Source organism: Miscanthus floridulus, chromosome 9 (assembly GCF_019320115.1).
Source record: "Miscanthus floridulus cultivar M001 chromosome 9, ASM1932011v1, whole genome shotgun sequence".
Taxonomy (NCBI): domain Eukaryota; kingdom Viridiplantae; phylum Streptophyta; class Magnoliopsida; order Poales; family Poaceae; genus Miscanthus; species Miscanthus floridulus.
The window spans coordinates 115,352,006-115,366,131 of NC_089588.1; the positions used below are offsets into that span (position 1 = coordinate 115,352,006).

Genomic DNA, 14,126 nt, shown 5'->3' on the forward strand with positions numbered 1-14,126 from the left:
TAGTTGAGATTGGTCGCGAAATCCTTATGCTGCTGAAGTGCATTTTAGCTTTAGTTTTTTTAGTGGTAGTTGGGATTGTCTACATTGTAGCGAGACTTTCATAAATTAATACCTTGTGTGATGGCATGCATGTCGTATAATTAACTAATTATGTTCTAGGTTTTAATATGGTATGTATGTCATGTAATGCAGATGAGCCGGCATTGGATGTACATTGCTAATCGCCGCTCCCAAGAGTTCATTGAGGGTGTGCATTCTTTCTTACGTGTGGCCGAGGCAAACAAACGCGATGGTTTCATGTGTTGCCCATGTGCCATATGTAAGAATTTGAAGGAATATGCTCAAGGAGTCTTCATTCACACTTGTTGAAGTCAGGTTTCATGCCAAACTATATTTGTTGGATGAAGCATGGAGAAACCGGAGTTGTAATGGAAGAAGGTGAAGAAGAACAATGGGACGATGATGACATTATTGCTAAATATGGGGCCTTCAATGATACTGCAATGGGAGAAGCTGAGGAAGAGGTAGGGGCAGAAGATGAGCCCACTGATGATCTTGGTCAGGCCATTCATGATGCACAAAGAGAATGTGAAAGTGAAAAGGAGAAGATCAAGTTCGAGCACATGCTAGAGGATCACAAGAAATTGCTATACCCAACTTGTGATGCGGGGCAGAAAAAGTTGGGTACCACACTGGAATTGCTACAATGGAGGTGAAGAATGGTGTATCTGACAAGGGATTTGGGAGTTACTGAAAATCCAAAAGAAGATGGTTCCGAAGGATAACGAATTGCCCGCCACTACATACAAAGCAAAATAGGTAGTCTTCCCTTTGGGATTAGAAATTCAGAAGATACATGCATGTCCTAATGACTGCATCCTCTACCATGGCGAGGAGTACGAGAAGTTAGATGCATGCCCGGTATGTCATGCATCGCGGTATAAGATCAAGTGAGATGACCTCGGTGATGTTGAGGGCGAACGTCCCACGAAGAAAATCCCTGCCAAGATTATGTGGTATGCTCCTATAATACCATGCTTGAAACATCTATTCAGAAACAAAGACCATGCAAAGTTGTTGCGATGGCACAAAGAAGACCATAAGGTAGACAATATGTTGAGACACCCTGCTGATGGGTCCCAGTGGAGAGCAATCGATAGAGAATTCCTAGAGTTTGCAAATGATGCAAGAAACTTAAGGTTTGCTTTAAGTACAGATGGTATGAATCCTTTCGGGGAGCAGAGCAGTAGTCATAGCACTTGGCCTATTACTCTATGTATCTACAACCTTCCTCCCTGGTTATGCATGAAGCATAAGTTTATTATGATGCCAGTCCTCATCCAAGGCCCAAGGCAACTTGGCAACGACATCGATGTGTACCTAAGGCCACTAGTTGAAGAACTTCTACTTTTGTGGAACAGACCAGGTGTACGTGTGTGGGATGAGCACAAACAGGAGCACTTTGACCTGCGAGCATTGTTGTTTGTAACACTCAATGATTGGCCTGCTCTAAGTAATCTTTTAGGACAATCAAACAAGGGATATAATGCATGCACGCACTGTTTCGATGACATTAAAGGTATATTCTTGAAAAAATGTCAAAAGGTCGTGTACCTTGGCCATCATCGATTTCTTCCTGCGAATCACCCCCTAAGAAAGAAAGGCAAGCATTTTGAAGGTAAGGCAGACCACCAGACCAAGCCAGGCAACCGAACTGGTGAGGATGTACTCAATATGGTCAAGGATGTGAAAGTAGTATTTGGAAAGGCACATGGCAGCGAACCTGTTCTGAACAACACTGACGGTCACGAACCCATGTGGAAGAAGAAGTTCATATTTTGAGAGCTACCCTATCGGCAAGTCCTAGAGGTCTGTAGCGCGATCGACGTGATGCACCTGACGAAGAATCTTTGTGTGAACCTGCTAGGCTTCATGGGTGTGTATGGGAAGCCTAAGGACACACTTGAAGCATGACAGGACCTGCGGTGTTTGAAAGAACGAGACAACCTGCATCCAGAGAAGACAGATGATGGATGCCATTACTTAAGTCCTGCCAGCTACACTCTTAGCAAAGAAGAGAAGGAAAGCATGTTTGAATGCCTAGCAAGCATCAAGGTACCATCTGGATTCTCCTTGAATATAAAGGGTATAATAAATGTGCCAGAGAAGAAATTCCTAAACTTAAAGTCCCATGACTACCACGTGCTCATGACACAATTGCTTCCCATTGCATTAAGAGGAATTCTACCTCCAAATGTACGTCTAGCCACCGTGAAGTTATGTGCATTCCTAAATGCAATTTCTTAGAAGGCAATCGATCCAATGGATCTAGGTAAACTATAGAATGATGTGGTTCAATTTCTTGTCAGCTTTGAGTTGGTGTTCCCTCCTTCCTTCTTTAATATCATGACACACCTCCTAGTTCACCTGGTCAAGGAGATTAGCATTCTCGATCCTGTGTTCCTGCATAACATGTTCCCCTTTGAGAGGTTCATGGGAGTCCTAAAGAAATATGTTCACAACCGTGCTCAACCAGAAGGAAGCATCGCCAAGGGCTATGGAACAGAGGAGGTCATTGAGTTTTGTGTTGACTTTATTCCCGACCTTGACCCAATTGGTGTTCCTAAATCGCGACACGAGGGGAGACTAAGTGGAAAGGGGACACTAGGGAAGAAACCATATACTGGTATGTAGGACAATTATTTTAATAAAGCACACTACACAGTTCTACAAAACTCCTCTTTGGTGGATCCGTATATCGAGACACATAAAGAGTTGCTCCGATCTGAGTTTCAAGGGAAGTCTGAAGCTTGGATTATGCATCAGCACATGGAAACTTTCAGCGACTGATTGCGAAAAGAATGTTAGGGTGATGAGAGTATTGATGAGCAACTTCATTTGTTGGCTAGGCAGCCATCGTGGCATATCCTCACATACAAAGGGTACGAGATAAATGGGAATACATTTTACACAGTAGCCCAAGATAAAAGGAGCACCAACCAAAACAGTGGTGTCCGCATAGATGCCACCGACCCTAATGGAAGTAAGCAAACATATTATGGCCGCATAGAGGAGATATGGGAACTAAACTATGCACCTACTTTTAAGGTACCTTTGTTCAAGTGCCAATGGGTAAAGGCGACTGGAGGCGGGGTAGCAGTCGACAACCAGTATGGAATGACAACCATGGACCTCAACAATATTGGGTACAAAGACAAACCGTTCGTCCTTGCCAAGGATGTGAATCAGGTGTTCTATGTCAAGGACATGGCTACAAAACCGAAGAGAGGGAAAAACAATAACGACCCAATCAATGAGCCAAAGCGCCATATAGTTCTTTTAGGGAGAAGAAACATCATCGAAATTGAAGACAAGTCAGACATATCAGAAGATTATGAAAAGGATGACTGAATTTCACCCTTCACAGTGAACAAAGACCCAAGCATCCAGCTAAATGATGAGGACACTCCATGGTTACGACGCAATCATAACCAAGGGATATATGTTAAGAAGAAGTTCACTACTGTGCCCGCTTGATATATAGTGATGTATTAGACCTATTATGTAATAATTGTGACTTCAGATTTTATTGTCGTGTTTTCATATTTTCTACTGTTTAAATGAATTTTCTGTTAGACGGTGGATTTCCCGTGGAGAATGTGTGATGAAAAACCAAATGATGAACGTTAATAAGATATGAAAACTAATTTCCTGTCCAAAAACAATAGTTTTAATGATTTTAATTAAGTAGTATATTTTTGTATGGTGTAAATTGTAATTATTATTTACACTATGTCAAATATTTATACAGTAAAACAAAAGAGTTTACTTTACAAATTTATGTTGCGTATAATAATGCAAAACCAAGTCCAAGAATTTTTTTTATAATTTTTTTGGATAATATTTTATTTATTAGGCAATTAATAACTCTCTGCATATTTATATAAAAGAAATATATAAAAAAGGAAAAAACTTATGGTAATTGGAGGAAGCCAACTGCAGCTCCCCCTTTACTCCCGGGTGGATCAACCACCCAGGACTAAAGGTGGTTCTTTAGTCCCGGGTGTATCCACTAGCCGGGACAGATCTCCCTTTACTCCCGGGTGGATCAACCACCCAGGACTAAAGGTAGAGCTGCAGTTTTCACGTCCCACCCAAATGCCCTTTACTCCCGGGTCGTGGGTACTCCCGGGACTAATGCTCATACCTTTAGCCCCGGTTCTAATAATAGCTCGGGACTAAAGAGTCTTTAGTCCCGGTTGGATCTACCAACCGGGACTAAAGGTATCCCTTTATAAACCACGCCCTAGTTCTCTTCCTCTCTGTCTCTGCCACGCCGTCGCCTCATCTTCTCCACCAGATCGATCCAGCAGTGCCGCCGCTCCTAGGCGACCACCCTAGCCTCGCCTCATCAGCGCGCCTCTTCTCTAGCTGGCCAGCGCGCTTCTTCTCCGTCCGGGCAGCGCGCCTTGCTCATCCTCGTAGGAGCGCACGCCGTCCTCATCCCTAGCCCCCACCTCACTCGTGCTCACCAGAGCGTGCCAAGCCTTCACCGCGCTGCCTCACCGGAGCTCGCCAGAGCCTTCCCCGCACATGCTGCCTCACTGGAGGGCGGCCGAGCCTCCCCCGCGCTGCCTCACCAGAGCTCGCCCGAGCCTTCCCCGCGCGCGCTGCCTCACCACCGGAGCACGGCCGAGCCTTGTAATTATTAGTTTCTCTTGTATGTTTGTAATCAGTAGCATTGTATGTTTGAGCGTGTTTGAGTTTCTGTAAAACACGACGTGCGGGATGGCGGAGAACTCGTGCTGCCAACTCCATGCGGCTGCGGTGCCCAGCGGTGCAGCTCGTTTGAGCAGGCATCAGTCGTCGTTCAGCTCTGCCGGTCATGGTTTTGCGGCTGCATTGCTCGTTTCCATCGGTTGCGGTGCCGGTCATGGTTCAGCTCTTCGTTCGTAGAATCGAAGCCCGAACAGTTGCATTCTTAGTTCGTGTTGTTTTTTAAAGAATGGTATAAATGCAGACAACTATATGTATGTAACTACACACGTCTGATGAATAAGTACATAGAAACCATATCTTAGTACCTCCAAGGTGCTAAGCTAACATATCTTAAAATTAACGAAAGAACCAAAGTTATCTCGTTGTTGTTTATCATTAAAAAATAATTAACCACAAATACTAGCATTCTTGCTGAGACTCAAACTATATGGACAAGTTTCACCACAAAGATTCTGACCAATTGAACTATGACCTAGTATTTTTGAGCCTACGTGATAGGTTGTTCATTTTGTTAACAACCTAAACTCCTAAAGCCTAATATTTGGTTGGGTATCTCGTTGTTGGGTATGTTGTTTACCAATTGAACTATGACCTAGTACTTTTGAGCCAGCGTGATAGGTTGTTCATTTTGTTAACAACCTAAACTCCTAAAGCCTAGTATTTTTGAGCCTGCGTGATAGGTTGTTCATTTTTGAGCCTACAGTTCTAATTTATAATATGTAGCAAATATAGAACACATATTTGAGCATGATTTCATAAATTCATAATTGAAATTGTTTAACAATTAACGTAAATAAGTGCTAATAATTCAACATATCAAAATAGCAACATCCGTATTAGTTGAATTTGCGGACCGTGTTCATCTCGGCGAGCATGTTCTCTGCCGAGCGGTAACGGACGTCAAGGAGGAGCTTTGATTGTACGAGGGAGAGCGGCAATGGTCGTGAAAGACCATGTTCCCTTCCTCGTAGAATTGGAGCTCTTCCTTGGCCAAGTACGGTGCCATCCGGTGGAGAAATGCTCGCCGAGATGATCACGTAAGCAAGGTCAACTAGTACGGATGGTTATTTATTGAAACATGTTTTATTTTTTATAGATATATCTAGTGGAGTAAAAGTTAGATGGCTGCCTCGAGAGACAACATGGATGAAGAAATGATGAATATTATCAACACCGGCACTCAATTTGCCGATGGTGACCAGCAGGATGTAGATGACGGGAGTCAATACCTAGCTCTTGAAGAAAACCAAGAAAATATTGTGCAAGAAAATACTAGCGAGGTATATATATTTATATATATATATTTGAATATTGTATATATATATTTGAATATCTATCATCTATTATGTGTACACATGATATTTATTTATTATTTTTTTATACGTAGCCCTCTGGATTGACGACCACAACAGCGAAAAGCAAAAATATTCGAGGCCCAAAAAAGCCATTGGAGGGGCGCTACATAATATCGGAATTCAATATCGAGACAGGTGAACCACTTGGTCCACATGCAAGGAAATTCGTGCAACACTGTGGGTACCTTGTAAGGGACAGACTTCCGATCAGTGCCCATGAATGTAAGCAAAAGATCAACAAGCCTCATGTTAGTTTTGTCTCAGATCTTGATAAGAATTTAATTTGGGATGATATCCTTCAATATTTCATGTTGCAAGCGGATGATTATGATGATATCAATGATAATGAATTGAAGGAGCTAGTTCAAAAGTGGGCTATGAAGAAGATGGCCACGCAATTCTAGACTTAGAAGAAATCCCTATACACAAAATACGTCAAGAAGAACCTAATGCCGAATTTCAATACTAGTGGCCCGCTCACGAAGTTGAGGCCCTACTGGAATGATTTTGTACAGTATAAGACATCGGAAGAGGGTGAGGAACGGGTGAGAAGGAACCAAGAGAATGCCCGACGGAAGGTATACCACCATGGCATGGCATCAGGTGGCTACACGACTGCCATTCCCAAGTGGGAAAAAATGGAAGCGGACATTCTTGCCAAGGGTATCACACCAGAATCACTCAATTGGCCCAAACGCGCGAAGAATTGGTTTTTCGCTCATGGGGGAAGACTAGACCTAGAGACCGGGAAGCTGGTTCATGGCCCAAAACTCGAAAGAGCAACACAAAGATTATCTTATGCTCTACAAGCTAAAGCTATTGGTGCGTTCAGGCCCAATAGAGAGAAGGATGAACTGACGTATGCCATCAGGATTGCTGAACACAGTGGCCGAACAAGAGGTTTAGGATGGAACATTTCTTGGGAGCATGGTTTCCCTAACGACAGAGATACCTACAGAAGTCGGCAGAGAAGGAAGGATGAGGAAGCAGCGCGGATCAGCAGGTTGGAGGAATATGTTCGTGAGTCATGGGAGGCGTTGCTTCAAGCACAAGAGCACGAAAAAAACATGCAAGCTAGAATGCAAGACAAAATCATAAAGCAAGTGCAAATAGCAATGAGAGCCCAAAGGCTGGCATCAGATGCAGGAATCAACATTAATATTAGCCCCCCTGATCAGTTGAAAAGCAGCTGCGCTTCCACGGAGTTGCCAAATCAAGATGACGCAATGCTATGTTTCCCTGTGGATGACATCACTGCACCATTTACATCATGTGAGCTACATATTCCAAAAGAGAATGCCACAATCACGATGGCTCTTAGTGTTTTTTCTCATCCAGATACTACCAAGACACCAAGAATCCATGGGGCAATAATACCACCTGGATATGTTAGCGTCTTAGTGGATAGAGTTAACAAAGGTTTTAGTGATCTGGCTCTTGACATTCCAGGAGCTGATGGGGAGAAGACTCTAGGAGAAGCAGATAAGACATTCATACTATGGCGCAAGCGCTACATCATTATTCCCGGGGTCTCTAGTCCACCGCCGCTTCCTCAATTGCCATATAATAGGTGTGGACAAAAGTGAACAAAAAAAAATTCACTAATTTTCTATTGACATGCATGATTAAAAATAACAATTTCTTATACCTAATTATTCTTTTTTGTACTCACATAGCAAGGTCTCCACCAACCTAAGTCTAATTATCCAATCTCTAGATCATCATAGTGCTCTAGGAAATCAGGTGGCAACGCCGCCACCGCCGCCACCTCCAAGGAGGTCTCCAACGCCTCCAAGGAGGTCTCCAACGCCTCTAAAGAGGTCTACAACGCCTTCCCCACCTCCCTTGATGACTAAGAAGAAGCCAGTTCCTAAGAGGTTCGCCCCGCAAACAAAGCCGTTGGCCCACCAGCCGGCAAAGAAGAAAGCCACATCTAATCCACTTATTCCCAAAAACTGTCTTATGAGAAAAGTGAAAATGAATTAAATGCCACAGTACAAAAAGATGTGGATAGTTTCTTTGAAAAAGTGAAAAAGCAACGAGAAGCGAGGGAGAACTCGGAGAAACCGTACTTCTACCTACCTCCAGATCTTCTAAGAAAGAAGGTGGACCAGAAAAAGCGGGAATCTCAAAAGACCCTGCCAAAATCGGACTACGATCGCTCTCTCACCAAGTCATTTGAGGCGGCATAGAAAAAGACTAGACCAAGGAAAGGTGTTGCAGAACTCGGACAACAATCGCAACAATCAGTCCCCCCTCTTGTCGTTCTTAGTGAATATGGTTCGAACTTAGACTTAAACGTCGATTTTGAGGAGCTAGCTCGGTTTTACGAGGAAACTGGTTTGGACCTTGCCCAAGTGCTCACTGAAGGACCATCTGCTCCGAAAGTGGATCCTTGGAAAAATTTTGAACATGGAAAGAGTCTATACAACCCTAAGGCCTTAGGTGAACTGGGTACGCAAATGTACCTGTTAAACAAGTGGTACATGGCGGCGTGTGAATGGGGAGAGGCCTTTGTTCCTGTCAGAGTTAGAAACCAACATTACTTCCGTGGCGATGACATTATATATGTCGAGTTTGTAGAATTACACCAACTATGCCACCTGGACTCTCTCGACAAAAGTCTCATTAGCTGCTATTGTCTATAAGTGTGATTATTTTCTACTATTAAAGTATTTATATATATAAAGCTACATGTATATATATAAATTATATATCCTCACACTATATTTTTATATATGTAGATATGAGATGACAGAACTCAGAAAGAGAAATGATAATGATGTTGGTTTCATTGATCCAAATGTCGTATTCAAACACCCTAACCCCCGCCTCAACGGAAAGCTGAACTCGAGAAAAATCTCATGAGGTTCTTAGTGAACCAACAAAACAAGAACATACTCTTCCCCTACAACTTCAAGTGAGTGTTAAATAATTAATATCGATCATATGGACATTTGTTCAATTATTTGCTTACTAGCTAAGCTATCTCCCATATATATATATATATATATATATATATATATATATATATATATATATATATTGACTCTAGTTAATGTCGATCATATTTGTGTATAAAAACATATGCAACAATCACTGGATATTGATGGTCATCGATATGGCCAATAGTCGGTTGAGCATCTTAGACTCATTAAGAAAAGAGCAAACAGAGTACCAAGACATGATAGATATTATCCAAGGGTAATTTGGTCTCTCTAGCAACTATATATACACCGATCTCTTAACTGCAACAATTATTAAAGGCCAAATTAATTTTTTATTTTATTGGGCACAGTGTTTGGAAAAGTTTCATTAAGGAACACCACATGAAACATAGCAAAGCGTCACTGGATGTAATTGCACACAAAGTAAGTACTAGCTACATTTATATATATATATATAATTCAATTAACACCATGCATGCTTTCAATTCACCGGATCTTTTTTCTCGTAAAAGTGGGTTCTGAGGCAAGAACAGGGGAACAACTACTGCGGATACTATGTTTGCGAGTTCATCATGGCATACGCAAAAAGAACTCCTGAAGAGATCCTCAAAGTACATTATATAAATATATTCATATATTCACAATTTCTTTTGTTGCTCATATATATAAGTAATCACGTGACCAACACACATATATATATATATATTAATATTTTTCCTTTAACTTTTATTGAAGACTCTATGGTTGAAGGAAAAAGTCATACGACGTGATCAACTGAAAGCAATTCAAGAGACCATAGTAGGATTTCTTAATGACTAGGTCCTCAACCCCGCCGGCGAGTTCTACAATGACGTCAACAAAACATGGAAGCCGAACCAAATGGAGTGAATTTGTTATCCCAAGGATATGATAGAATATACAATGCAAGCTTTATTTGTAATATATATATATATATATATTATATGTACATAAAATAACGTACAATATATGTATATGCATGTAATATATACGTTAGTTTCATACTTTAGTTTGTACAAAATGTTCGAACATTATAAACGTGTAGAATACGTATATTACTAGGAGCGTAGAATGCGTATTCGAAAACTTATTCGAAAACCAAAACGAATCATCAATTGAAAATAGAAACAAAAAAAGAAAAAAAAGGAAACCTTTAGTCCCGGTTGGTAATACCAACCGGGACTAAAGGGCCACCCCACGTGGCCAGGCTAGGAGGCCTCTTTAGTCCCGGTTGGTCTTACCAACCGGGACTGAAGGTGCACCTTTAGTCCCGGGCGAGAAGCCAGGACTAAAGGAGGGGGCCCTTTAGTCCTGGATTCGTGCTCCCGGTTGAGAAACCAGGACTGAAGGGGTTTCCCAACTGGGAGTACAGGCCGTTTCTGTACTAGTGCTTCTTCTTCATGAATTTTCCTATCTTGCGTACAAAGAGGGCCATAGCTTCATCATCAATATCACTAAGATCATCATCATCACTTGATTCTTTCTTTGACTTTCCCTTGTTCTTGGATGATAATGAGCTAGCCTCGAATGCTATACTCTTCTTCTTCTTGTCTTCTTCTTCCTTCTTGTCATCCTTGTCATCCCCCTCCCTTTCCATACGGTATGTCTCTTGTGTCATGATATCACCTAGTACTTGGTTAGAGGTAATCTCCTTCAATCCTCCTCTTATGATAAGCAATCTCAACATCTCAAATTTTGGAGGTAGGCACATTAAGAACCGATGAGAGACATCATCATCCTTGATCTTCTCTCCCAAAGCCTTCAAGTCATTGACAATTACTTGCAACCGATGGAACATCTCTAGAATGCTCTCATCATCCTTCATCTTGAAGCTTGTCAACTTATCCTTGAGGATGTACAACTTGGCACTCTTCACCGCTGGTGTGCCTCATATGTTTCCTCCAATCTCCTCCACACCTCATTAGCTCTTTCACAATCCTTGATTTGCACAAACACCTTGGAATCAATGGCATTGTATATGGTGTTGAGAGCCATTGTATTGCATTGCTTGTTGGTCTTATATTGGTTGGTGGGATTGTCGGGATCAATGATAGCATCAAAGAACGGTCACCTCCCATACTTGATCAATGATTCAACCAAGATACATCCTCATCTTTCTCTTCCAATAATCATAGCATGTGCCATCAAAGAACGGTGGTTTGCCCCCCACATGGTTGAACACAACTTGAGCCATAATTTGACATCGAGGTTGTTAAGCCTTTAATCAAATGGTGACCATGACTCTGATACCACTTGAAAGGTCCTAATATGGATAGGGGGGTGAATAGCCTATTTAAAAATCTACAAATCAGCTAGAGCAATTTGATTAGTATATCAAATAGCGAAATGCAAACTTGCTCTAGCTCTACAAGGGTTGCAAACCACCTATCCAACAATTCTAGTTTCTATGATCTCTAGACACACAATTTGCTATGTCACTATTCACTAAGAGCTCTCACACTTGCTACACTAAAGAGCTCCACTAGATGAACTTAAAACAACAAAGCAAGCTCTCAATTCTAATTACACTAAAGAGCTTGCTACAACTAGTTTGCAAGAATACAAATAAGTGAGTAGGGTGATTATACCGCCGTGTAGAGGAGTGAACCAATCATAAGATGAATACTAAATCAATCACCAGGAGAATACCAAAGAGCAAGAGACAACCAATTTTCTCTCGAGGTTCACGTGCTTGCCAACACGCTATGTCCCCGTTGTGTCGACCAACACTTGGTGGTTCGGCGGCTAAGAGGTGTTGCACGAACCTCATCCACACAATTGAACACTGCAAGAACCTACCCACAAGTGAGGTAACTCAATGACACGAGCAATCCACTAGGGTTACCTTTCGGTGCTCCGTCGGGGAAGGTACAAATCCCCTCACAATCACCAGAGATGGCCATAAACAATCACCAACTCATGCCAATCCTCCTCTGCTGCTCCAAGCCATCTAGGTGGTGGCAACCATCAAGAGCAACAAGTGAATCCTGCAGCGAAACACGAATACCAAGTGCCTCTAGATGCAATCACTCAAGCAATGCACTTGGATTCTCTCCCAATCTCACAAAGATGATAAATCAATGATGGAGATTAGTGGGAGAGCTTTTGCTAAGCTCACAAGGTTGCTATGTCAATGCAAATGGCCAAGAGAGTGAGCTTCAGCCAGCCATGGGGCTTAAATAGAAGCCCCCACAAAATAGAGCCATTGGCTCCTCAGTCCACTAAAAAACAGGGCGACCGTACGCGCATGTCAGATCGACCAGACGCTAGACCCCAGCGTCCGGTCGCGCGACGTGGGCCACGTGTCCCCTGCTTCAAATGCTGATCGCCTGATCTCAACGGTCATCAGTACATTTAAGTTGTGATCGGATGCGCTGCTTCGAAGTGACCAGACGCAGGACCTCAGCATCCGGTCGTTTCCTGTAAGCATCCAGAAGCGAAAAATCACAATCGTGCCCGACCGGACTCACCCAGCGTCCGGTCACTCAACATCTCCCTGTGCGCCACATATGTCAACATATGTCATACTGACCGGACTCAGGCCCTGAGCGTTCGATCAATTCTCGCGCCAGCGTCCGGTCAAGAGACCGAGGGCGGACTTCACTACGCCACTGACCGAACACGTGAATGTTCCAAATGTGCCAACCACCAAGTGTATCACCTTGTGCACATGTGTTAGCATATTTTCACAAATGTTTACAATGGTGTTAGCACTCCACTAGATCCTAAATGCATATGCAATGAGTTAGAGAATCTAGTGGCACTTTTCATAACCATATTTCGATACGAGTTTCACCCCTCTTAATAGTACGACTAACAATCCTAAATGTGATCACACTCGCTAAGTGTCTTGAAGACCGAAACAAAATAGCTCCTACAACTTATACCTTTGCCTTGAGCCTTTTCTTTTTCTCTTTCTTCTTTTCAAGTCCAAGCACTTGATCATCACCATGGAATCACCATCATCATGTCATGATCTTCATTTGCTTCACCACTTGGAATAGTGCTACCTATCTCATAATCACTTTGATAAACTAGGTTAGAATTTAGGGTTTCATCAATTAACCAAAATCAAACTAGAGCTTTCACCATGTTATGTAACTAGATTTAATTTCTTGCAATTTCAATTAGCATCTAGTTCCTTTTCATGCCTAGGTTTGCATTTGCATGTTTAATCTTTTGTCTTGCATACACTAGGTATATGTTATGGTAGGCTTGCCCGGTTTCACTCTTAACCCTTGGAGCAAATCTACATGGTTTAAATTGTTTGGGAGCACGACACATAACTTGTTTTACAATTGTCCATCTAATATGTGCCAAAGTCCAAATTGTAGATAATTTCTCCCGAATATCACTTTCGAAAATGATTCTCACATTCATGTGATGTCATCTTTCAAGTGGTATTTTTTATTCTAAAATCAATGTGCATGCCTCCTACAAGTATTCCATACTTGTGTGCACAATTTTAGGGGGAGGTTACTCTACAAGTTGGATGCTTCGAGACTAACACCTTTTCAAGCGTATCATGTGTGTAGTAGTCTCATTACAAGGAAAATAGAGTCCCTGGAGTTAAGCATCATACTTCAAATATCCACCACCTATTGCAAGTGGTATAAATCAAATTGGTTTCCACATGTGGTATTTCTAAACCGATATCATCATGTTGATTTCACTTTGGTATTTATATGCTTTCTCCATGCTTTATATAGATTAAACTCCCTTGAGCATTAATTTGCCAATTATGCATAAACTACATTCTTCATCATATGTATGCATATATTTAGGGGGAGCTTAGTCTATGTAATGTGAGTCAAATTTTGTGACCTATTCCACTCCACATATAAAGGATCACAAAGTTTGACCCTCCCTTGTGCTACTAATGTCTTCCTTTTCGGTGTTTGATTCCAAAGGGGGAGAATTTGTAGGACCAAAAGCAAGTCCGATCATAATAATTTACAAGTGTAATGGTCCGAGAAAGGGAGGATAGTGGATTATGGAGTTAGGGGGAGGCTTAAATCCATAATGC

At 42.0% G+C, this 14,126-nt stretch overlaps 1 pseudogene; it reads right to left on the minus strand.

Annotated features, from left to right (window-relative positions):
* Positions 1–10,697, minus strand: part of LOC136480652 (tyrosine--tRNA ligase 1, cytoplasmic-like) — a 21,418-nt pseudogene extending 10,721 nt beyond the window's left edge.
* Between the last annotated feature and the right edge of the window lie 3,429 nt (positions 10,698–14,126).